The sequence below is a fragment of the Amblyomma americanum genome, chromosome 1 (genome assembly GCF_052857255.1).
Source record: "Amblyomma americanum isolate KBUSLIRL-KWMA chromosome 1, ASM5285725v1, whole genome shotgun sequence".
In the NCBI taxonomy this organism is placed as follows: Eukaryota; Metazoa; Arthropoda; class Arachnida; order Ixodida; family Ixodidae; genus Amblyomma; species Amblyomma americanum.
Window position 1 is genome coordinate 109,476,542 of NC_135497.1, and position 25,252 is coordinate 109,501,793.

The 25,252-nt window shown below is 51.5% G+C and overlaps 1 protein-coding gene across 6 annotated transcripts in view; it reads right to left on the reverse strand.

The window, feature by feature from the left end:
* The window catches only part of LOC144113440 (LIM domain-binding protein 2-like), a 302,492-nt gene that overhangs the window by 204,864 nt on the left and 72,376 nt on the right, over positions 1-25,252 (reverse strand). The gene's annotated exons all lie outside the window — the stretch shown is intronic.

The window sequence follows — 25,252 nt, forward strand, 5'->3', positions numbered from 1 at the left end:
TAATCCCGAACTCGGCACTTGATCCCGCACCGACGAACCAAACCCGAGTCCCCTCTGCAAGGCGTGCCCATAATGCGGTGCATTTTAATTACCCTTACTACGTTAATTAGTAAGCTCTGTTGATTGCTAGTAAGAGTGCAGCATCCAGGAAGCTACAGCGGCGCCAGCTGACCACAGGACGACTTCACAAACGCCTCTACACGCAAGGAAGGTTCGCAACTGTGGCGATAGTAGTGTTTGGGGCTTAGGGCTTGTGGAGTTCGCTGACCTTTCCGCGGACTGGTCGGTCTCGTGTTCGCAAAGAAGGCCAGCAGTGGGGGTCGGAAGTCGCCAACAAAGGGGTCCGTCCCGTCCCTGCCTTCCCTTCGTGCGGCGGACGTCCTTGTTTACTCCGCGCCGTCACGGGCATAACCAGTCTTAAGAAGCCTAACCATGTACAGCTGTCGACATGTGTTCGTTGTCAAGGGGTTGACGAGGTTTCGGGAACGCACGAGATACGGCTGAGTATTAGCCGAGTGACCGGAAACCCACTATTCCCGTAGCGACCGTCTTCTCCTCTTGCGCTGTGTTCTGTAAACAACATTAGGGATCGTCTCGTTGGCATATGTTTGTCGCCTGTGCGAAAGAGATAGGAAAGTGGTAACCGCTGTGCCGTGGGCGCCGTGGGAAAGGGTGGTCGCGTTTGTGCTGTTTGTGTATTTGATTGCAACCTCTCCTTTCCAAAATGTTTAATCAGCACTCTTTCCCCAATCTGTGATTAGTTGGAGGGAACCTTATTTTCCTTTCCCTGACCACTGATTGGTGAGGTGAGTCGCTTGTAACCTTATTGGTTGCTGTTCCCGCTAAGGACGGAGACAGAGGTGCTAAAAGTAAGCGCTCTGGGTTGAACCGAGGCTGAATTCGTCTGATCAACAGTTTAGTCATGTAAATAGTTTTCTCCTTGCTTTGTTTCTTCTCGTTTTAGTTATGATGTAAATAAACAGTTAACCTTCTCCTTGCTTCGAGTAACGTGAATGTTTGCGAGTTAGAACCACCGGGTCATCAAGAAACCCCGATTTCATCATCAACAAGGTGTTTCCTCTCATCACCACCTGAAGGGGGAAACTCAACTGGGCTCATTCATACTTCAGAGTCGCAGAGGTCGCGCGGCCAGCAGTCGCCTGCGACTGCACCGCAGTTCGACAACACCGATGTTCACACTTGCAAGGGCGACCTGCGGGTCGCCTTCTCGTACGATTCTCGTTTGAAATGAGGGAATGACGCCTGTCGCGCGCTTTCGAGAGTTTCGTCTGCTTCGGCCGCGTCTCCTGCGCTCGCGCTTGGCCCTCGAAAGTCCTTTGGTCCCTCGGTATTAGCAATGTGCTGCGAGCGAAGAGGAAGATATAGCGGCAGTGTACACCGCGACCGTGAAAGCGGCCTGCCAGCCAGCCTGGATGCCATCCACTCGCATCAGAAAAATGCGCTAGTATGTTCTTTGTTCGCGTTCATACCATGCTCTGGGAAGTCGAAATCCAAAAATGAACCAGTTTTGAGCGTCGTTGGCCATTACCGAGCTGCTGGATAAACTCAAATTTCTTCTCATAGCCGCTTTGCTGCTGTTGCCCAAAGCGGCTCGGTCGCCTGGCGTCTGTTTCTCCGCTGCTGAAGGCGTCGCGGAAATCGAGCATATTTTTTATATTATCATGAGACGGGGTTCACAATAAAGCCGTGACGAAAGTAGCATCTTGGTTACAGTGCTGGTCAGTTCCGAAACGCCCTCAGCTGCGGCATCGATGTGAAACCGGCTAGGCTTAGTGACGACTACGGCAGCTCGGCGCACCCGCGAGCGGCGTCGTTGCCGAAAGCTCGGCTCGCTCGCTGGTTGGTTCAGCGCTTTGCGACTCGCAGTCGCGAGGCTGCAAAATCGAGCAGCGAGCGACTGTCGCTTTTCGACCAACGCGACCGTTTGCGACTGTCGTTTTTCCACCAAAACAGTCGCGCGACCTCTGCGGCTCTCAAGTGTGAATGAGCCCTTAGTTGGCGCAGTGGTCACTAAGGCCCTAATGCGCCAAACACATGATGATGTAACACAGTACTTTAGTAATTTAGTACTGAGGCCTCAAATCGTTGGGTTGAGAGACAGTTCAAGAACCGTCGGATTAAGTCAAAAGGCTTAAGAGAAAGGTAACGCTCTTCAAGGATGCCAATGTCGCTGAGAGAGCATAAAGACTTTATCGGTATGGAATGAGCGGCCCTTCAAGAAGTAAACGCTGGGATAAATTGGATGCGTTCAGTGCAAACTCTCTCGAAGGCGTCATTTTGACATACGGATCATCTTCACAACACTGTGCACGACTGGACGGGACGCGGCAAGGCACGCGAGGTTTCTAAAGGATTGGCTGCTACCGTTTGTCCCGTCTATTGCAAGGCAGTGCGAGAGAAGTATATAATTGTTTCTATACTTGTAACATCTACACTTTACATTCTAACCCGCCCGGGTTAGCACAACATTTTAAATATCCTTCATACATGACGAACACCGAATTTGCTCGACGTCAAACGCCTCAATTTGGCGAACGTCACTGGCCCCTGGGAGAACGTTACCATTACGCTTCACGCAACAAGGCCCCTTTTAGTTTTCTCTGGGACACGATATCCATCCATACCGCATGAATAAACCTTGCGTCTGTGTGCATCTGGAGTAGCCTTCCAGGCATATATATATAGCAATGCAAACCTCTCCCATTCAATACTAGAATGCGTCTATCCCGGGCTCTCTGTCGATGGCAATACCTGCGTATGAAGAAAAGGTGTCACACTACAAGGCATAATGCCGAGCGGTGCCAAACCGTTAGTATCACATGCTACACAAACGTGTCGCCAGAACGCTACGCGCAAAGCTAGCCTCAGTATAAGGGACACAATGTACATACATCGGGCTCAAATTTAGACTTTAATGCTTTTAAAAATACCAAGATCAGTGCATAAAAGTCACTGTAAATGGGTTATGCGACCAAGCGAACACAAATAGTGAGAAAAATTGTGACCGTAGCCTAAATAACTAAAATTCCTTTATTAACTTCCCATATACTGTAGATAGCGCGCATGTTTATAATGAAAACTTAGAGGCAGTGGCATTCGAAGACCATATCACTTTGTGCAACAATCACTCGGCATGAGGCTCCTTAGTGTAGTGGCTCTTCCCCGCGCCTCGCCACTTAGCTGCTCCGGCGGGGGCGGGGCAGAGAATGTCACGTGGTACAAGCGGCACGGAGTGCCACGATGCGATAGACGTCGCTGTGCGCTCACAGCCGTTGCTATTTTCGAATCGCAAGTGAGAATGCCGAAATCCGACGAGCCACGGCGGCGAAAGGAATCGCTTTTTCGACATTCTAAAAACTGATATGGCTATTACTGATGACCAGCTGCAAATTTCTAATTTCAACTAGGTACCTATCTGTAATGGCTAAAAAGTTAGGTATCAGAATTTAGTTAATCGCTTTACCAGTTCACATCATTCGCCTGTTTATTTATAGTGTCCGCCACCGCCGATTATTACGCTGCAAAGGACATCTCATTACCTCAAAAAGCCTTTTTTTAATTAATGGCGGGCTTCCCTGAAACTCCTGGTACATTCCCAGAGAAAATAACCACTACGGATGGCTTTCCTGGAGAGGCGGCGGAAACTCGACGGCTGAGTGATAATTTTCGTTTTAAACCGAATGCCAAAGCATGCATCCTGTAGGTCAGGAACAGCCAGTGGCGCCATTGTCCGAATGCTCCGAGAAGAAAAAAAAAACCACGCGGAAACCTATTCTTCGCCCGCTTCCTGCGTCATTTCCAACGCACAGCCCGGCGCAGACAAGTCAGGCCGGCGTCCTCATTCATTACGCGCCATTGTGCGCTGCACGCGCGTATGCCCAAACAGCGCGCACGCAGCTGCGGCGTTGTCCGCACACACTCGTGGGAATATATCTGGAGCGACTGTCGCGACATCTTTGGCTCCGCCAATAATGACGTGGCTGCAGATCTCCACTAAAGCGGAAATGGGGGCTCATTAGGGCACGCACGCCGTGGAGTGAAAACCGGCGCGCCAATGCCAGGCTCCGCATTTCGTCTCACTTGGCGGATGCCTATACCAGCTCACGCAGTTATTCTTGGATTGATCGTCGCGTCACTTTCCGGCGAAGCGTTGTCACTTCACGCTGATATGCTACTCCGTTATCTCTCTCTCTCTCTCTCCTGTATCGCTGGGTTGTCTCAGTGACGAACTTTAAATAATGGCAGACGCCCACTCACATTGTGCACGCAACAATTAGACAACCGGTTCTACTGCCGACCGCACAATGAAAAACAGCCAGTTTCGTAGCGAGGTTTCACTGGATAATGGGCTCTGATAAGACATATCCTGCGGCTTACCCACAGCAAGTCGTAGTTGCCGCACTTCGTTTCTGTCCAAACAGCGGAAAAAAAAAAAATACGCGTATTCAGTTCACCTCAAGCAGGTGTAGCAGCGGACATTATAGCAGACATTTTTACCATATCTGAAACGTATCAGCGGAGACGTATACCGGTTAAACGGGCGCATCCTGCGCACGCGCAGTGACATGGGCGGGGCCAGGCCAGCATGGCCACTGCGCGTGCACAGCCGGTGAACGGTAAACGTCTCCGCTAATACGTCTCCGGCATGCTACAAGCGGGATGCATGCTCCCGAAATGACCACAGAAATGCGTACCCTTTCTGTGGAGCACTTTTCGGTTACGAAGACAGCGTTATTTCTACCTTTCATACCCCCTTTCTCTCAAAATCCCGAAAGCACAAATTTTCCCACTGAATGTCTTCGCGCTGGAACAGCGCGCATTGTCTCGGCACCAGCGGGAGCGGGACACGCTTTGCAAGCACCCTTGGCAAACATTGCAACTAACGCAAGGCGTTGAACAAAGGCAGCCGCAAGGCCGTTTAGCGAGCCATTCATGACCGGAACCGCCTTCCCGCACAGTCTGGAGAGAACTGGCGGCAAGCGCGATGGGGCAGCCTGCGCGAGGACAGCCGGCCGACAACAGTCGCACGATGCCCTGGAAACGTAGGCGGGCGCCTCCAGAAACGCTGCTTCGCCAGGAAGGACAGCATGGGGACCATTGTCAGCGATAGAGGCGGCCCAATTTACGACCCGCGGCGCACATGCCAACCCAGCGCGAACCGACACTCGAGCGGCCCGGGTCCGACCAAACCTCCCACTTCGGGGGCGAAAAGGGAAGGGGGGGCTGAAGGCAGGCGGGGGTCGCCCACGGCGCAGCCAACCGCGCGAGAAAAAGAAGCATGCTTGTTTATGCGGCCACGCGCGCCCGGCGTCTGGCAGCGCGAAACGGCGGCCTGGAAACAGATCAATAGCAAGCGGCCCGCCGCGCAAAGTGGCCCGCCGAGATAGCTGCTCGAGAAGTGCGAGCCAGCGGCGGGCGAGACACGCTGCCCGCTGGCCTGGGGGATTGCAGTGGGACTCCGCACACGGCCGCCGCCGGGGCGACAAACGCCCGCTGCCCCCCTACCCTCCACGGCTCCCACCGCCGATGCCGCCACCTACAGGGGCAGCAGCCTCGCTCCGGCAGGCGTCTTCACAAAACCCGCGCCATCCGCCGCCGAGGGCGAAGAGAGGAGAAAAAAAAAAAAAGTCCAGAGGGGAAGCAGAAGGGATTTACGTAGGGGAAAAGGAAAGGACCGATCAATACGCTCCGCGGGCCCTCCTCTTTCGCGGGGACCGTTCAAGAGTCTCGAGTTGATTTTTTTTTACCGCTCTCAGAAAGAAAAAGAAACGCTAGGGAAAAAAAGGGGGAAAGGAAAAGAGAAACAAGCCAGCGTTGCCGCTAGATGGTGTTCCCTGGGGAAGCCGGGACAGGCGGAGTGAGTGCACTGATGGAGTTCGTTATACAGACCGTGTTTCGTTATAAAAAAAAAAAGAGTGAAAGAGCTCGCGTGTGGCCCGATCTGAGTTATGTACCTGCTCTCGGAACGTGGCGCGCAGGAAAAAGAAAGGAAGGCAACGAGGCGCACTTGGAATGCGAAGAGGAGAAGCCGGACGAAGGAACCCGAAAACTAGAACATGTAGGAATATTAATCAAGCATGGGGGAGGCAGAGAAAACGGACGAGCTTTGAAGATGTTTGCAGGTCGGCTTTCGAATTTGAAACCGTCGCTATTCTTCCAGCCGTATGTTTTAATTTGTTGCAGAGTGCCTGTGCTCCCCGTGACTAAAAAGTAGGTGGTATAAGTAACCGTAAGAAAAAAAAAACACTGAGTCCCGTCTTTCATCCCAAACGTACGAATAACGAGTGAGGAAAAACGGAACGAAGAGAGTTCGGGACATTCAGCGAGAATAGATATTTTCGAAGGCTTAATTCACACGTAAACGGGATAAACGCTTTCCATACGTCGTAATAATATCGCGTAAAGCACAGATTTCAATGGTGTTTCCCGTGTCGGCTGGACTAGACTCGGAGTGTGAGCACGCTTTGGAAAGTGCAATTTTTCCTCTTGCCGCAATTTGTGCCGCTAAATGCATTTCGCAAGCGTTGAAAGCACGTACCATTTCTGCTGAATGCGACACGAGAAGCTGCGACAAGCGGAAATATTTGCGTGTCCTGAACTTCCCTGCCTTATGCACGTCAGTACTTCCTAAAATGATCGAATGAGAGTTTTCCGCCGCTTCCAACCTTCATAGCCGTCCAGCCGTCGAAGTGAGAGTTGAACCTCTCATGGCACGTGCGGCAATAGCAGGCAGTAACCATTCTGTAGTTTCCAAACAAAAGTTGCGCCATAACGATTCGAATACGTCGCATAATGCAAAGACCTTGCTGGTCACACTGAGGCTGAGGTTCCATACTTGCGCGATCGCAGTGGCCCTCCCGCTAAATACTGAAAAACAAGTATCAGCTCATTAAAGAGAAATGTATTTGATTTTTAACAGTATGCGCTCTTAATAGCAATTGGTGCGAATAAGCAAGGAAACGGAGTGTATACAACAATATTTATGTTCGACTTGCCTGCTAATCTTGGTAAACGCCGAGCGGTTTTAGGGTCCAGTGATTGCTATTAGAACCGACGCTGTAAAAAAAAATACCGAAAATGGCACATCTTAGAGGCTAATTTATCTTAGAGGTCTAATTTACAAAACGCAAGCATAATTCACATATTTGTGGAACGTGCATATTTCGCTAAGCGTTCAAAACTTCTCTCAGCTGCACTTAATAGTTGTTTAGGTTTAGTTCTTCGAAGTTTACAGTTCCTACGAAAACGGGACCCACGGAATTCTGGGCGCTCAGTACCCAGACCTCCGTCTGGTACAAAAGGCACGTATTTTTGTGTCTTTTTGTAACGCACAAGAAACCAATTGCAAAGTGCTGTGCGCGTGTGTTTTTTATTTTTCCTCTTTGACTGTACGCGCGCACGACCTGGACAACTTTATTTGGACTCTGTAAATAGTGTAAATATGACCACTCCCTATGTCCTTTCTTGCCGATACAGTGATGGCAGATGCCGGGGTGAGCAAAAATCTTTTAACTTCCTTTTTATTATATTTTTGATTGATTAAACACTTACAACTACTTACTACTACGCGTTAAACTTTCGTCGCTTGGCTATTATTGGAAACTTACTGCCATAGAATATATACCACAGAGTAAAACTTTTTGGACATAAATCCAGTGGTGGCCAAACTGATTTGCTTGTTCAGGTATACATGGGCCACACGGATACACCAATAAGCAAGATATCAACTATATGGTATGTGAAGACGCGACGAATGCTGAAGTCAAATGCCTCCTTCAAAATCCAGGCTAATTAATATCCAGTAAGATTTTTTTTTTTGCTTTCACGAAAGGAACTCTGGCCTGTACAATTAAAGAGCAGATTCTTAAAACGGAGAATCCGAGATCAGTGTCGGGAGACCAGCGGCGAGCGTCTCCAAGGCTGGGGCTGAAGGGACGCAACGGCGCAGCTGCCGACAGACACGGGCGGACGGCGCCAACTCTCCCAGGAAATGTGTCGCAGCCGTTGCAGGCGCCTGGCCACCGTGGCCGGAAAAAGGGAAACCTGACACCGCGTGCACACCGTGGCGCTGCCCTCGGAAGCCGCTTAGGACACTGTTCTGGAAGCTACGGGGGATAAACGCCTTGCACACGGTGCCCCCTCCCCATCGCCCCCTCCGTCACGGGAAAGATGCTACGGGACCTGCGGGTCAGAGTGGACAGAAATACTTAAGTTGCAAGACGTCCTCAAGTTGAACTTCTCTTTTCTCTGCATATCTTCTTGCGACTATGTAGCAATGACGCAATTACCCGGCCTTCCTAAGCCTGGCCCAACCGCGTTCGTCTTCTGGCTCATCGGATGAAAAGAAAAACACCCCTGTGTTTCGCGCCAGTACGCTTTTGCGTAAACCATGTGATGCTACAACCAACTCGCTTCGAGTGCAACCGAAGAAACCGGCTCCCGTCGTTGACCGCCTTGACAAAAGAAAATTATAACGAAAAATAAAAACACCCTGGCGGCGTCTTCTCACTGTCGTATGCTAGAAGCGACAAGAACTAGCCGACGTCTGGAATTAGACCGCGTCCTTCCGCAGCATTAGCTGCGAGGAGTTTGATAACCCCCAGACCGCCTCTTACTGCATTGGCCAACCTTCGGAACACCTGCCACGTGCACAGTTCATTAACTATAGCCAACTTCGCTTACTTCGGTTCCATCTCAGACTTTAATTCTATTCAAGAATTGAGGGAACCTTCTATTCAGCAAAACTCGTGCTTCCCTCGCCTGCTTCTTCAGGAAGCTCAACCCATCTGCGGCTCCTGTACGCGCGACATAGATCTCTGACCGCCAACAGCCCATGTGAAGAAGGTCCTTCTTCAAAGGTGCATCGTCTCTACTTCCTAAGGAACGGAAGGACAGCCAGAGGAGCATTGAGAGGGTTGCGTAGGATACAGGCTATGGAAAGCCGAGACATGCCAGAGAAGAGCGCATCGAGCTGATACCAGGAAAGCCACGAACAGAGGGATCACTGCTGATCAGACAAAATGTCACCTGACCAAAGCCTCAAGCTTTTGAGTGCGATATCTGCGCTCAACCAACTTACGTCGCGTAGCTTCAACAAGTCATGCAGACATTACCACCGCACCCTGCACTGACAAGCGGCTGCAAGATCACAGATTCTGCGCCCCAAAGCCTACCTTTAAAAAAAAGAACAGCATGTGTTTGCCGTGTGATCTCTCCTGAAGAAAAAAACCAATTCGTAAAAAAAAAATATGTTATGTCTGCGCGCTAATCTACAAGAATAACAGCAAGTCGCCTTTATATATATTTTTTCTAAGCAAACATAAAATGGAGAAGCTGCCTTTCAGCTCTGAAACGCACCTTATGTTCTTGCAAAAGTTCTACAGAATTTCAATATATGCGGTTGCAGTCAGGCAGTAATCGTGCACGGTGTTTCCTTTTCGCGTCTTCGCCTGTCGCCGGTTGTGCGGTAGGCCAACACGCCTGACCAGCTTGCCATTATGTTCCAGACACCCCCCCACGCAGGCGAGAGACCTACGCACAGAGAAGCAGCAACATCTTCCAGTTTAGTGTGCACCGTGGCAGCCGATAATAGCAACAGCGGCCATTACTAGGGAATGGTATAAGCAATCAAAATGGCCCCAGCCGACTGCTGGTCAGAAAACCGTAAATGCAGGGTTTGTTTGCGTAGGAGCTGCTTATTGCGGCGGTGGTGTTGAGGCTGCGAGTTCCGAGTCTGCAGCTGCCACGAGCGCACTCTTCTGACGCGCTGAAGTCACGCGGTACACGCGGCCCAACAAGCGCGGGCCGCATGGTTCGCGTCGCCGACTACAACGTCAAATGCGGGGCCAGCGAAGGGCTTTGATCGAAGAACTTTCATAGTCTATTCGTGAGACAGGGACTGACACCCCAGACTATACGGATACTTGCGTCGCGTGCCATGACCACCATATTTATTTATTAAACATGTTTATTTTTCATTTACTGTCCCTCTTCTTCTAGGGCTCTAGGGCTTATTTATCCACTGTGCCCCCTTTCCTCAGCCGAGTACCACGTCGGCGGTTCTGAATGCACACGCCGGATAATATCTGAGATCTCCTTCACCAGCTACGTCCACCTCGCCAGGCTGAAACGGCATGCACTTCAGCACAGTGCAGCAAACACGTTGGAAATGGACACTCCGCAGGGCCACCAGAAGAAAAATCAGTGTGCGGTGAACATTCCTGCTACATGACGTCACACGATAAGCCCAGGCAAGACTGCGTAGTCTCCTCTCGATATGGGCCGTAGCTAGAGAGACAGCATAAACGGTGAGAAAAGGAATAGTCTGCCTATCAGCAAACGGACAAGAGAAATAAAGATTGTACATACGAATGAACCACCAGACGCCCGGAGAGCAGCAACAACTTAACCGTTCCATCCTCGTATTACGGCGTGCGTAAATATGCGCTTATGCTTTGGTCGACGCGCACGACTTGATCCACGGTTTAACGCCGTCACGCGGTTTTGTTTTGACAGAACTGAAAGGCGGGTGCCCGAATGAGGCACAAATAGACACCTCCAACCTGCGGCGCCGAGCGCTCCGGCCGCTGCGTCACCGCATAAATATCGGGCTGGGATTTTCTGCCCAAGGAAATGCTCACCCAGTTCGCGTGAGCTGCGGAGAGAAATGAGGGGGCGCCCGCGTCCGCCCAGGCCGGCGCGCATGAGTGTGTCCAGTCGGGCCACGGTTAATCCGCGGAATGACAAGATGATTGCGCCAAGCCGGACGCCTGGGCCACTGAACTGGCGCCGACGGAAGCAGCCCTCCGGAACGGCGCCTCCTCGCCACGGCCCAGCGGACGCCGCCTCGGGCCGACCCGCAGCAGCGCCGGACTTGCCGCCAAAACCGGCCGCCCCTCCACGCTTCTCGCCGACGGACCCGAACAGTGTGCAGGGGGCGACGCAAAGCTTCCCAGTCGGCGCACGCAAGGCAACGCTGGCAGCACTCGTCCGCATGTTCCCTTCAGGGCTCGAATTTGGCAACAGCATCGACACGCACGCACACAGCACCCGCGGGCTCTAGCCGGACGACGCTCACAATGAGGAATTTAAACAGGGCTCATTACTCGCATACAACGCTCGCGCTTCCAAAAAGCAATCAACAGCGAAGTGCAAGAGGAGCCTGCGCGATCACGGACAGCCGTTGACAGGCCTAACATGCAGCCATGCACTGACTATATCTGCGCAAGGGGCACAAGGAAGCGCGCGGTATTCAGAAACACAAGGCGATCTGCGCAGAACCACTGTTCGCGGCAAGGTTACGTTTCCGCTGCGGACATCACCTCACAGCTGCCATCGCCTCAGTACGTCCCCGCAGGACACTTCAGCGTTATGCCACTTGTTCCCGCCATAAAAGCACACGCATGCGCGAGTTAGGTCCGGACGAGAGACCGAATCTCTGAATCTCCGCGCTGTCTCGTCGTCTCTAAATCGGTCTCTCGGCCGGAACTTGCTCGCACTAACCGTCAACACTTGCCGTCTACGGACGCACTGCGCTGCGGTAAGGCGCCCACTAAACGAACGACCGGCGCTCACGTTGGATTGTTGAAAATTCAGGCGACGAACCGCTCGAATCACATAAAGCGCCAAGTCGGCCAGAGCACACGCCGAAGCTGACAAAATTCGTGAGCTTTTCCAATAGCTGCAATCTGTACAGGGTAGGACCTATTCGAGACACTCCTCTGCGACAAGTGCCACAAACCAGCGCTTCAGGGTACTGCGCCTTGACACAAGGTTCGCTCTTTTATGTTCGAATCGCATCTCACCGATGAACCATAAGTAGACAAAAGTCTGTCCTACGGAACGTCACTAAAAAATTTTTGGACGTGAGAGAAAGGCGCGAAGATGTAGAAATTCAAATTTTCACGACAGAAAACTGTTTCTATAAACGCATTAAAAATATTCTTGCTGCAGGATATTCATGAAGCGGCGCCCTTTAACATCCAAGGCATACAAAAAATTTAATGAGTGCCCCTTTCAGAGTCCTTTTATAAGCTGCGCCGTAAGGTTTATGGGGGTTACACGTCCCAAAGCGACTCAGGCTATGAGGGACGCCGTAGTGACCAGCTCCGGAAATTTCGACCACCTAGGGCTCTGTAAGGTGCACTGACATTGCACAGTACACGGACCTCTAGAATTTCACCTCCATCGAGATTCGACCGCCGCGGCCGGGGTCGAACCCGCGTCTTTCGGGTCAGCAGCCGAGCGCCATAACTACTGAGCCACCGCGGAGGCCCTGCAGTAAGGGCATGATGCGGTTGCGTTAATCGGTTCCTTGAGCGGCCTGGGGTCCTTTTGCGCACCACTTCACACACAAGGTCATTCTTTATTCTACATTAACAGATCGCGGGAAGTCCTCATACCACTCTTAGCGCAGCGGTACTCTCCCGGCAGGTGGCTTTTTCTTTCAAGTACAGCCACCGGTGGGACTGGTAAAAACCAGATTGCTCTCCCCGAGCAACCTCTCGCGGCAAATGATTAACTGTCACCTGCCACGGTGGGCAGGCTGTGATGACGTCACAAGATCATGCGACCTAGGTGGCAGATGGCCCACCTGCTTTTTCGCTCACAACGCCGAAGGCGGATCTTCTGCAAAACGGTTAATTTTGACAGATTGGTTAAAAATATAAAGAAAAATAGACCCAGCATGGTTCCACCTGCCAACACACTGCTTAAAATGGGACGATCGATCGATCTCGGTCCATCCATCCATCCATCCATCCATCCATCCATCCATCCATCCATCCATCCATCCATCCATCCATCCATCCATCCATCCATCCATCCATACGTCCGTCCGTCCGTCCGTCCGTCCGTCCGTCCGTGCGTCCGTCCGTCCGTCCGTCCATCCATCCATCCATCCATCCATCCATCCATCCATCCATCCATCCATCCATCCATCCATCCATCCATCCATCCATCCATCCATCCATCCATCCATCCATCCATACCCCAGAATTCATCATGAGAAGGAAGCGCGAACCAGGGCAATCACAAAAGAAAGAGGACACAACTGCTTGTAGCTATTCCGGTTCGCGCCGTACAACTCGCCTAACTCGCAATCTTGCAGCATTACCGCGAAAATCAATGTTTCGGTAGACTTCATTGATGTCCCAAGGCCGGTAAAATCTCTCCAATGCGAGCGTACCCGCCGCGGTCGTTCAGTGGTTAGCGCGCTCGGCTGCCGAGCCGGAGTACCCGGGTTCGAACCGGACCGCGGCGGCCGCGTTTCGATGGAGGCGACACACAAAAGGCGCCCGTGTGCTGTGTGGTGTCAACGCACGTTCAAGATCCCCAGGGGGTCGAAATTATTCCGGAGACCTCCGCTACGGAGCCTCTTCCACTCCCACCTTCCTACCCTCCCTTACGGCGCGGCTGAGGTGCCCACCGAGAAGTGACAGTTACTACGTCCCTTCCTTTCCTCAAGACCTATTTTCGTTTCAAAGCGATAACGTTAAGGCTCCCGTTGTGCAGAAAATCCAGCGTCGTCGTCGGCGTTGTGAGCGTTTAACAGGGTGGCCACCCCCCGGAGAAGCAACCTAGGTCACGCGACCTTGTGGCGTCATCACTACCTGCCCACCGGATTGGGAGCAGACTGACCACAGTGGCAGGTGGCAGTTAAATTAATGATTGATCGAGAGAGGTTGCTCGGGAAGAACAATCTGGGTCGCACAAAGGCCCATTGGTGGCAGCACGTGCCATCGCAGGGCAATGGCGCATCCTTTGAAGGGTCCCTGAAAAGGGTCTTTGAGGTTGTCTACAAAATGCTCGCATTATGTAGAGTGCAGGCCAACAAACGTCCATGCCGCGTGCAAGCCCTCAAAAAGGAGCCGATAATTTACAATACAATTTTTAAAATTCCCGCTTCCCCGCCTAGCGGCGACCTGCGGTGCTGGGCTTTCGCCCGAATCCGCGCTCGTTACGTGAGCATCCGCGCTCGTTATGACGTCAGCAGCGGACTGCTGCTGCGAGTACGAGGGCTGGCGGAGGAGCGCCGACATTCCAGCGCGCAAAAAGTGACGAGAGGAAAGGGAAAGGCACGAAGACGCGGAAATTCAAATCTTGAGATAACTGAGCTTCTTAAAAACGCACCTAAAAATTATTGCTGGAGAATATTTGTGAAGCGGCGTTCTTTATCATCCTACACACTAAACAAATTCTCACCCTTAAGGGTGCAAATCTGCTGTCCCCAGACAAACACCCTTTTGGGTGCTAAAAAGGGTGCAGAGATCAGCACCCTTCAGGAAGGGTGCACAGCATGAAAGTTTAGAGGGCGTGCATCATGATGTCCAAGGCTTTTGCTTCATGGGTAGATCAACGTGCAGCACCATTCCAACATGCATTCGTAGAGGTGTTATGGAAAAATAGTACCCTTTAATGAGGGTGCACCATTACATCCTCTAAAGTATCATTAAGTGCACCCTTCCTTAAGGGTGCTGATCTCTGCACCCTTTTTTAGCACCGAACAATTGGAAAAGGGTGTTCGTCTGGGGACAGGTGATTTACACCCTAAAGGGTGAGAAATTGTTTAGTGTGTAGGCACATCGCATCTTTGTTGTGACTCCCTTTCACAGCCCCTTTAACCGCTGCACCATTGCGCAGGAGTGGTATGGGGACTCCCATAACAAATGTAAAATTGAGAATAACAAATTCCCCATATATGGGCATTAACCCATTAACGCTATCGCGTCATACCATTAAGGCGGAGCTTAGCGTCCCCTCCAAGTGTCCCATCCGCAGGAAGCATTTCATAAGCCAGATTCAGCAGCGCGTAGGGAGGGTAAGTCATCAGCATTAGCACCTTCGCTCACCGTTTCACACGAGAGTATTTAGTTTTATCAAAATATTCTAACTCAGTTACGCAGTGTTCGCTATTGGCAACCGACAGACGGCGCCACTTGGTGATGACCAGGAAAGCTGGGCATGCGCACCATAAAGGGAAGTTTTTTTATTTAACATTTACTTTAGTTCCACCATTCTGCTCAGAGTGTTCAGGTCCTCAGTCATGCGCTGCAATTCCTCCCCTGAGTCATTTTGCCGAGCAATGTCGTCAGCAAATCGGAGATTATAAGCTCTTCTCCCTCAGCTTGCCCCCCCCCCCCCCCCCCCTTCCCCAGATTTTTTTCACCCTGCCTTACACCCTCCCTGGTTGGTATTCTATACCCCTTATTATGCGGAGAACCACGTCCCTTGACAGCTAACAATTTCCAAAGTCCAAATATGCACTCTCTTCTTCACTTTACCACCTGCCAACCGAGGCAGGTGGCGCACTGGCGCAACGTCCGCGCGCGCGACCTCGACGCACGCACAAAGCGAACGCAGCTCGCTCCTCGCAGGAAAGGGGGGCAGCACGAGAGGCGTTCATCTCAACGCGCGACCAGCAGCGACGCAGCGCCATCGACAATCGAACGACAAGCGCGGCGCGCACTGGCAAGTGTGTTCCTGACGTGGCCATAATTACCTCGGCCGTTGGCGCGGCGCCGCAAGCGCGAGCACGCTGCCGTCGGAGCACGCCGAACTGCGTCGGGTCCTAAGCGAGCCATTCAATCGAAGCCGTTCGCGCCTGGCGCCGTGAAAATAGAGTTTCGATCGTGTCCCCAAACGCCGCGACCCCGGCGCCGCGACGGGGATGCCCCGGACACGGCGACCGCAGAGAGGGCGGCCTCCAAATAAATCACGTTTCAACCCTCCTTACGAAAAAACAAACAAAACAAAGAAAAACTGCAGGTAAGGGATCTTCGATGGGGTGCGAAGGAAGGCGGCAGCGAGCCAGGAGCGCCGTCTGGTGCCAACAGCAGCTCGATGACCCTGTCGAGCCGCAGCGGTGCTGGGGGCAACGCCTTTTACCTGGCTGCCGTCGATGCGAAAGCAATTGCTTCGTCCCTCGCGCCCTGTATCACACCGCACGCGACTCTTCCCCACGGCTGCGCGACCTCACAGGGGCTGAGTGCACGGCCCTGCGACTCGAACGAGAGTAGTGCTCGCGCGATCATGCAGTGCTGATGTCACAATCGCACATCGGACTGCTAGGCTTTTCGCTAAAGGTTGGTCAGGGTGACCAGACTAAACATAAAAGACTCGTTAATAATAAGTACTAACACAAGTTCGCACCCAGCTTCGCTCAGGTGCGTTGGATGGAAAGACGTATACGCAACCAAGTTCAACGCCGTAGTGCTCGCTACACGACGTCACAAAGTGCAGGCATATGCACATAACACAGACTGCAACTGAGGGCCGAAACGCTCTTGCTGGTTACGTGATGCGTGTTATTACCTAGAGGCAGTCATGGCAGGCGGAGGAACGGGTTGACAGGTTTGACAGGTGGAGGAGGCAAGTGATAAGAAAAGCGGGCTGCCGCGACAGCCGCGTTCGCAGATCCATACAGCGATCTTGAGTTCGCAAAGTCCGCCAGTCCGTGCGCACACATTTTTCAGACAATAGAGTATACTCATTGTAACCCAAAAATGTTACTGCCCATTTTCTTCTTTAAAATGATGAGTTAGACATTAAAATACATAAATAACCGCGTGGTATTCGCCTCCGACCGCCAAATAATTTATAATAAATTTCTTCTCTTATGCTGTTTCGGTTTCATCAAGCGAACGATGGTTGTGACGTGCAGTTGAACGTTAAGTCACGTGAGGCACGGAAATACTGCAATATAACCGCTGATACGTACTTTTAACCCACTATACAGCACTTAAACTAGCCTGGTTTGAGCTAGAATGACAAACAGGACAGGGTTAATTGGAGAGATATGCGAGAGGTCTTTGCCCTGGAGTGGGCGGGGTCAGGCTGATGATGATGTTGAATCCCCCTTTCATCTGCCATCCCATGAGATATCACGATAGCAGGTCCAAGAAGATTAACCATGACGTCATGAGAATCCGTGGGCGCCATTGGCTGGAGCGCTCCCCTTCAGGGGCTTTGCGGCTTCGTTCTTGAGTTGTATTTCGTCGTGCCCTTGGGGTAAGCGTCTTTCCACTTCCAATCGCGCACAAAGCATACAGGCACACCCAGGCCGGTTTGCAGGAACTTCCCGAAGGGCCCCGGACTGCATAGGCGGCTCAGGCCGTTCCGTTAAACTGGGCACCATGGTGCGGCGTACGCGGTTTGCTGACAGCGTTGCTACCCGGCATCTTACCGGAAACGCGCTGGACATCCTCGACAATGCAAAAAGAGGGGAGGCCCCACACTCAGCAGCAAAATGAAGGGACACTTGCTTACGGGACGCATGCGTGCAGCTGCGTATTCAAGGTTCCGCAGCAAATGCCAAAAGCTACGATGAACTGCAGTCGATAGATTCGTAGAAGGTTTCACATTCGGCTGAGCGACCTATTCGACAGGCAGCAGTTACAAAGGTGCTCATTCGTCTGTAAGCGTGGGCAACGTAATTTGTAACTACTTATCTATTCCTTGCAAAAACGCGCCATCTGTAACGCTCCCACCTTTCTGTTCATGCGTTATAGCATACAGAAAAAAAAAAATTCCGCCCTTTCCAGTGCTTTGGCTGCCGCGCGTCAAATCCGAAACGGCAGCCGTCTCAACATGTGCCCGACCGTTGGTAAAATCCGTACATCCGTACAGCGACTCATTTCAGCGTGGCTTCGACCTGACAGCGTATCCAGTCGTCCCAATGCTCGTGGCATTGCAGTGGGGCACCTGACATAGGCCCCGACAGCTGCACTGACAACATCCACGAGGTAGCGCCCCACTGCTTTATAAAGCCATCGGCGATGTAGTACCACACTGGTCTAGCCATTTATCATGGCTCTAGACATACGGACTCTGCATGGCACAAGGCTCAAGGCTGGAAATTTTTGTAGAGCTGCAACGGGTCAGGCTGTATTGACCTGTCGGGGTAGTAGTAGTCGCCACCGCGTGTCGGAAATAATCGGGGGCTGCGCAAAAAAAAAAATCGCATCATGGTAATTTGTGGTTCTAGTGATTACTGATTGATTGGAGTGTGATAGGCGATGACGAGTTAATCAAATATTTGTAACTGTTTAATTAAAGAAATGGAATAATGGGAAAAAAGGGGGGTCCAAAGGTGTCAAAATGCTCAGAATGAAAAGCCAATGCTTGATGATGGTAATTAAGAAAATATAGAGTGCGTAATTGATCAAACAATTAATAGAAACAACTGAAAATGAAAAATGCGTTCAAAGGTGTTTACAACGGGCAAGGCGTCGCGCCGAACGGGCGATGGTGTTCCGTGGACTCCCGTGGACCTTATAGGAGCATTTGTAGCTCTTCACGTTTTTTTTTTGTTTTTTTGTTGCAGCATCGATATGAATGAATAGGCCAGCAGGTAAAAATAATGCAACCACCTAAACAAGCGTCCACATTAGCATAAATAGAAGAAGACTGAGTTTCGTGGGCGAAGATTACCCACTGCAGGCGTCCGCGGACACACATGACCTCCGGCAACACAAATCGAACAGCAATGAACACAGCACTGCAGATCTCCGTCGATTAGAAGCGCGAACACCTCGAGTATACTCGCAATTCATATATCTTTAGACGACGGTGAGGGACCCCTGCATGCTGCAACAACAGCGCGCAATGCAGATCGCCCAACATTAGTGCAAGTTGCGGACGGCGTGAACGACATGTGCACGCCGTATATCCGCCGCATCCATTTCATTCTTTTCCTAGCAATCTCAGATTCGGAAGATGGAGGAAGACACTCGCCGAAGATGTGCTCCAAGCACTGGCGCATAACGAGCAAACGAAAATACACAATACTGCGAATCGTTGTTTTAACGGCGATTTGCACTTGAACACGAGCTGTGTAAACCGTGAGTATCTGGAAATAGATTTCGCGCCCCGCAGAGCACGCGACGAGAATAATAATTAATAATAATTGCTTTTTTGGGGAAAGGAAATGGCGCAGTATCTGTCTCATATATCTTTGGACACCTGAACCGCGCCGTAAGGGAAGGGATATAGGAGGGAGTGAAAGAAGAAAGGAAGAGAGAGGTGCCGTAGTGGAGGGCTCCGGAATAATTTCGACCACCTGGGGATCTTTAACGTGCACTGACATCGCACAGCACACGGGCGCCTTAGCGTTTTTCCTCCATAAAAACGCAGCCGCCGCGGTCGGGTTCGAACCCGGGAACTCCGGATCAGTAAAGACGCCAAAATGGGACGGCGACTGGCCGCACAGCGTGGCCTGCGAAAGTCATAGTCGGTTGAATTCGCTTCTCTCGGCTCACACCTTCGCTGTGACGCGCCGGCCTCTCGACACAAGGAGACACGTGCAAGCATGCATAATCAGGACGAGCAGAAGGTTTTTAGGGAGCCTGTTATGAGGAGTCGTCTTGCAAGCCACGTCGGCCAGCGGCATAGCCTGTTTCAATGAATGGCGTCCATTGCAGGATAAGCAGCGCGAGTGGCGAGTACGGAAGAGCTTCAGACCGTGATGCGCTCACGCTGATTACATGCGCAAAGCATGGAACGACCGTCACCGTCCTTGCACGCTGTCAGCCTGGAAACTGCTGGGAGAGCTAGCCGTGTGCCCAGAGCTAAGAATGTGGCCATCACGGGTTGGGATTATATATGTGACACAGATCAATTTCGAGGGTCACACGAGGGACAGCGAACAATGGTCATTAGCGAGGGTGATTCACTTTTCGCCCCGTTCTCTTCCCGTGAGCAGAAAAGAGCAAAAGGCGCGTGCATTGGGGCACCACGGCCGCTTTGGTTGACAATAATAATAATAATAATAATAATAATAATAATAATAATAATAATAATAATAATAATAATAATAATAATAATAATAATTGGTTTTGGGGGGAAAGGAAATGGCGCAGTATCTGTCTCACATATCGTTGGACACCTGAACCGCGCCGTAGGGGAAGGGATAAAGGAGGTAGTGAAAGAAGAAAGGAAGAGAGAGGTGCCGTAGTGGAGGGCTCCGGAATAATTTCGACCGCCTGGTGATCTTTAACGTGCACCGACAACGCACAGCACACGGGCGGGCGCCTTAGCGTTTTGACTCCATAAAAACGCAGCCGCCGCGGTCGGGTTCGAACCCGGGAACTCGTTGGTTGATGGTGGTGGCACAATTTGGATGGCACGAGGGAAATTCACGCGGGCAAAATGAAGGCGCTGCGCGGCCACCACGAAGTCTCGGCGTCGTAATACACTTGCTGGCACCTGCTGGCGACGCCAAACGCGCGGCGGTTGTACTCCATGATTCGTTAGCGACGTCGACAGCTGCGAGCAGAGCAGGCGCCTCACATGATGATGACACTGCGACGGTTTCTAACGGGGCCCATAACGCGAGTGGTGCTGGCTTCAAGACATGCGTTTTCTCACTGCGCGGCAGGGGTGCGCCTTCCGCGAGTTCAACCTCAGGAGGATGTCCGCAATGTCGGGCACCACTTGCTTCTTTTGAACGCCTGGGATTTGTATCGCAGAGGCGACCGTTTGAACTTTCGTGGAGGGCACGTATTCCACCGCCAGCGCCTGTTGTCGATGCAGGCTAGTAGGGGGCTGGTTTTATCCGCAGTCATGCCACTTAGCTCGTTTCGGTCCGTGCCCCCCCCCTTAACCGCACAGACGCAGAAAGCTGGCAAATGAACAGCGAGCGCAACGCAACTGCGCGTGCTGTGCACCGCACTTTTGCTCCCGACAGTAAGTTTGATCCTGTCGGCGGTAGGCATGGCGAACGGTTTCGTGATGAATGATGAATATATATATATATATATATATATATATATATATATATATATATATATATATATATATATATATATATATATATATATATATATATATATATATATATATATATAAGCAACTGCCACTATGTTTACAATGAATGTATGAACCAATGATGCATCATTTGCTGCACAAGTATACTAACAGAAAACTATACGCTCAGCTGCGCGGCGCTATCGAAGGGGGCCGTCCAGAAGGGGGCGCCCATCCGCACCCCCCCTTCAGCACCAAAAAGGCAGGCAACTGTATACTGTTGTGCCTCGTTTATATGGGCACTTTGGTTACCGCACAAAACTGTCGATAGAGCGAGCCGTCCGTAATAATGAATCGTGAAGAAAAAAAAGATTGTTAAGAGAAAAAAAGCACCTTATAATCAAGATCTGCTTCTGTACGTAGTACATGATGAGCAGTGAAATTGAAAACAGACTACATCTTGTGACTTACAACTGCGTTATCTAAGTTGCCTTTGTCTCAAATATAATGTGGGGCAGTTCGATTCGCCTAGTAGTTCATGAAATGCGTGATGGTGCCTCATGGCGGGAAGACCTACTACTGCTGTTCACATCCCACGAATGACAGTGCACAGCTATTCTCACACGCCGACTGAAAGCTGCTGAATGTGGCTTTCAGCGTAGCGCGAGCTGCAGAACAGTTTTTTTTTTCACAGATATTCATGAAGTACGGCAAATCATAAGGCGCTTCAACTGGGGCCGTTTGCACTGTAAAGCATGAAGACAAAAAAAAAAAGCATCATTCAGGCATTTACAATTTCTCCCCGCCCTTGTTGGTGTCCTGCACTAAAAAAAAAAAAAACAGGAAAGATCTGGTTCGGGCAGTCGAGGTCTTCTTCTCATCGCTGTCCATATTAAGGCGGTAAAAATGCATACGCTCCAATGGCCTCAGTTCATTTCCACTCTGTACATCGTGCGGACAGCAATAGTTCCCATATTAACGACACGTGCGCGTAAATACATTGAAAAAGTTCGGTCCACAGGAAAACTGTTCCCAATTCGAGTCTTTCATATTAACCGGGGTCATATTAACGCGGCACGACTGTACATAGCTTGGACAACCGAATTCGAACCGGGCGCCCTAGGTTACCAGGACCATGATGCAGACTCCTCAGCAACGAATCCGCCCAATCACTAATAGTCTACTGCGGCTATCTGTGTTTGATCAGTGGCAACAATGCATGTCGTCATAATTGCGTGTTAATAATTCCGCGAATTAGCTAGCGCCGACCACTCGGGGGGTGCGGCTGTAATCCTCTCGGCTTTCCTTACATCCGTTGCCTTACCTAACATGCGCAGTTCGCAGTCTCCGCCCGTGCTTTTTTTCCTCGGTAGTGCAGTGCAGAATTTATTTGCAGCTTCGTAGCAAAGTTTACAGATTCTGCGAAGACCGTCGCCTGCACACCCGCACGCACAGCTTCACAGACGTGGCTTGGCTTAAATGTCTTTGCTGAGCGGAGCGCGGGTCGTATCTGCGCAGGAGAACCCGGCAATGTGTAATGCGGGGCGATGTGCGCACGAGGAAAAACCGGACATCGCAAGGGCCAAGAGATGGCAAACGCCAAGAGATTTCACTTTGGGGCTCAACAAGGTTTCGCGCACGGATGGGCTACGACAGACAGAGACAGGACGAGGGAAATATACGACGCAAAGTCAGCCTGTGCGTATAATTACAGATAAGCACCGGAATCACACCGCGGCTCCGAGCGACTCGGTACGTAACAAGAGGCACGTACGTACGTGTTTCCGGACCTGCGAGATAAGCAGCCGAAAACGTCTACCGCGCGCACACTTTCAAACGAGACCGGCCGCGGTTTCGTCTGATCACGTCCAACGCAGGAACTGGTCCCGGTTATAAGCGTGCGTCGAAACCCCTTTTCTTTCTTACCGCATTTCTTTTTTTTCCCGCGCCCACCACCTGCTTCGCTTTCCCGGCGCAGCGCACGCGGTAGCGTCGTTCCTAATGTCCAAGTCGGGCGCTTAAAGCAGCCGTTCGTCAAACCGCTGGTTACAGCCGCGGCGCGGCGAGTGGGCACGCCTGCTTCGGGAGCTGATATGATCAAGTCCGGCGGACAGGACGCTGCGCAAAGCAGAGGCGCCGCGACCCGCGCGGATCTACATGCCGCACACGGCGGCGCAAACTACGACCCGCTGAGGAGGGCCTCTCGCGAAGTGATAGAAGAAAATGGATGTACAGTACGTCGAACCGCTTCCGAGCACGCGCGATCCGCAGTGTGGGCTCGGCACACGTTCCCGCCTCCCTTCTTGGGCGCCGCCGGTGCCTGCTTCGCATGCGCGGGGCGTTCTCCCCATTCGCTAGGTCCGCCATTCATTTCTCCCCGACTCCGCGGTCACTGTCGGCGGAGGCTTCTGCGGGCGCCGGGAGGCTGAGCCGATCGCGCGGCCGGATCATTCCACAGTGAACGCGCCCGTGGGCTCCGCCGCGGTGCAAGGCTTACCCAAGTCGTCAGCCGACTTCGAGATGACTCACCCAATGGACTTTCATTTCGCGCCAAAGCACTGGTCGCATATATTTATTTAGCGGTGCCGGAACGAATCTCTTGTATACGGAGGAATAACCTACCGATGACACAACTTCGTAGCCGCGAGAGCAGTTCGCTTGTAGCGCTACACAGCTCTTTGCAATCATCACAAGTCGGTTTCGCACGACGTGACCCTCTATTTATAGTGAAACGCATCGAATGCCACTCATCCCACTCGCACGTTCCTTCATACCGCTTACAGCAACAGAATGGAACGCCCTGCTCAGACATCACCATAGAATCTGATTAAAACTATATCTCGCTCAGGCATCACCAGCTAATCATTATTTTCGCCAGGTTTTTCTGTTTTTCTGCTCTGCATGGTTTTCCCGCTTTTTTGTTCTGATCTATTATGCTTACCTTTGCTTTCTGTTCCGATGTTTTTGCTTTTGCCTTGTTATTTGTTCTTATTTACCCCGGATTATGTCGCATTAACACTTTTTTTTTTACACCGCTAATGCTTGTGTCCCTTCATCCAATACCTTCGTAATGAATGCCTTTGAGGATATTCCGCATAAATAACAAATAAATACAGTCTCCGTTTTAAGGGGGAAAATCTCTTCTGGTCCGGGAGCAAAATTTACAGCGATCAACGCCAGCTCGCGACAGTCCATCGACAACCTGAGCGAACCAGGACAAGCAACGCATACAGTCACGCTCAGGATTACCTTTTGCGCGCCGGCGGTAATCGCAGTGCAGTTTGCGCTTTGCAGCACTTGAATCCGGCGCGATGCACGCTACAGAAATCCTCATACCTTTTCGAACGGGAGCTAAGCGAGTCAATTTTCGGCAACACCACGGGTTCAGCCCACCGCTTCTTGAAGGAATCTCCAAGCACGACTTGTGTCGCATGTCACATTGAGCGCGACCGCACGTCTGTACATGTAGGAGTGATCTTAGTAATCCCCTCTAGGCTTGACAACATGGAATATACATCAGTACTCCCTGGTTAGAACATTTGAAACAACTGTTCGCCGGCGACAACTGCATCCACAAGCGCTAGCAGCTTCGGCAGAATTCTGAACAGTGCGGCTGCGCGCGGTGTACCAGACCAGCCAGACAAAACAGCACACCTCATGTCTCAAGCGAAAGTTGGCAGAAATCAAGACAGTGGGCTCTATTTAGTCCCGCAAAACCTGTGCTTTCATGACTGCTGGTAGTCTAACCAGGACGGGCTACAGAAACGCGGAGGACAGGACTGCTGAGCTGCGAGGCCTGTTTTGTGAATATGCGCCACAGAATGCATCATTATAATGCATTGGTGCCAAAGTTTATAAAATAGCGCCGTGCGAGTAAGATTTGGACCCGGACACAAAGACAGGAAACGCCGCTTGTTTACTCGAAATGTAGGCGACAAATAAGCGCTGCTGAACAAGGAGGGAAAATTGCCCTGCATTGCGGTATAGGGTTGCATAATTGGACAATGAGCGGAGATAGCGCGCTGATAGCGGCCGTCAGTCGAGTCAGCACAGAACGGCTGTTGCTCAGAAAATGCCACCGTCGACACACGCACATGGGGAGCGAGAAAAAAAAAAAAGAGGAGGAGGTCGTGTCATCGACGCGCAGAGCGTCCACAGCCGAAGCAGGACCATTTTAAAACATCCGTGGTCGTGACATGGGGGGTTTTCACGCGCATCTTATTGAACGCCTCCTGTTAGCTTTGGGTGCCTAGTTCGCCTGGGTCGCCTCGACCAGGCCCCGGGTCCCGTCTCTAAAGGCTGCTGCGCGGTGACCACGAGGGACGGGCTTCGAGGAGAGGAGTATACAATGGCTTTGTACAGCCGCCGCGGTGGCTGCGTGGTTATGGCGTTCGGCTGCCGGCCCGAAAGACGCGGGTTCGATCCCGGCCACGGCGGTCGAATTTCGATGGAGGCGAAACTCTAGAGGCCCGTGTACTGTGCGATGTCA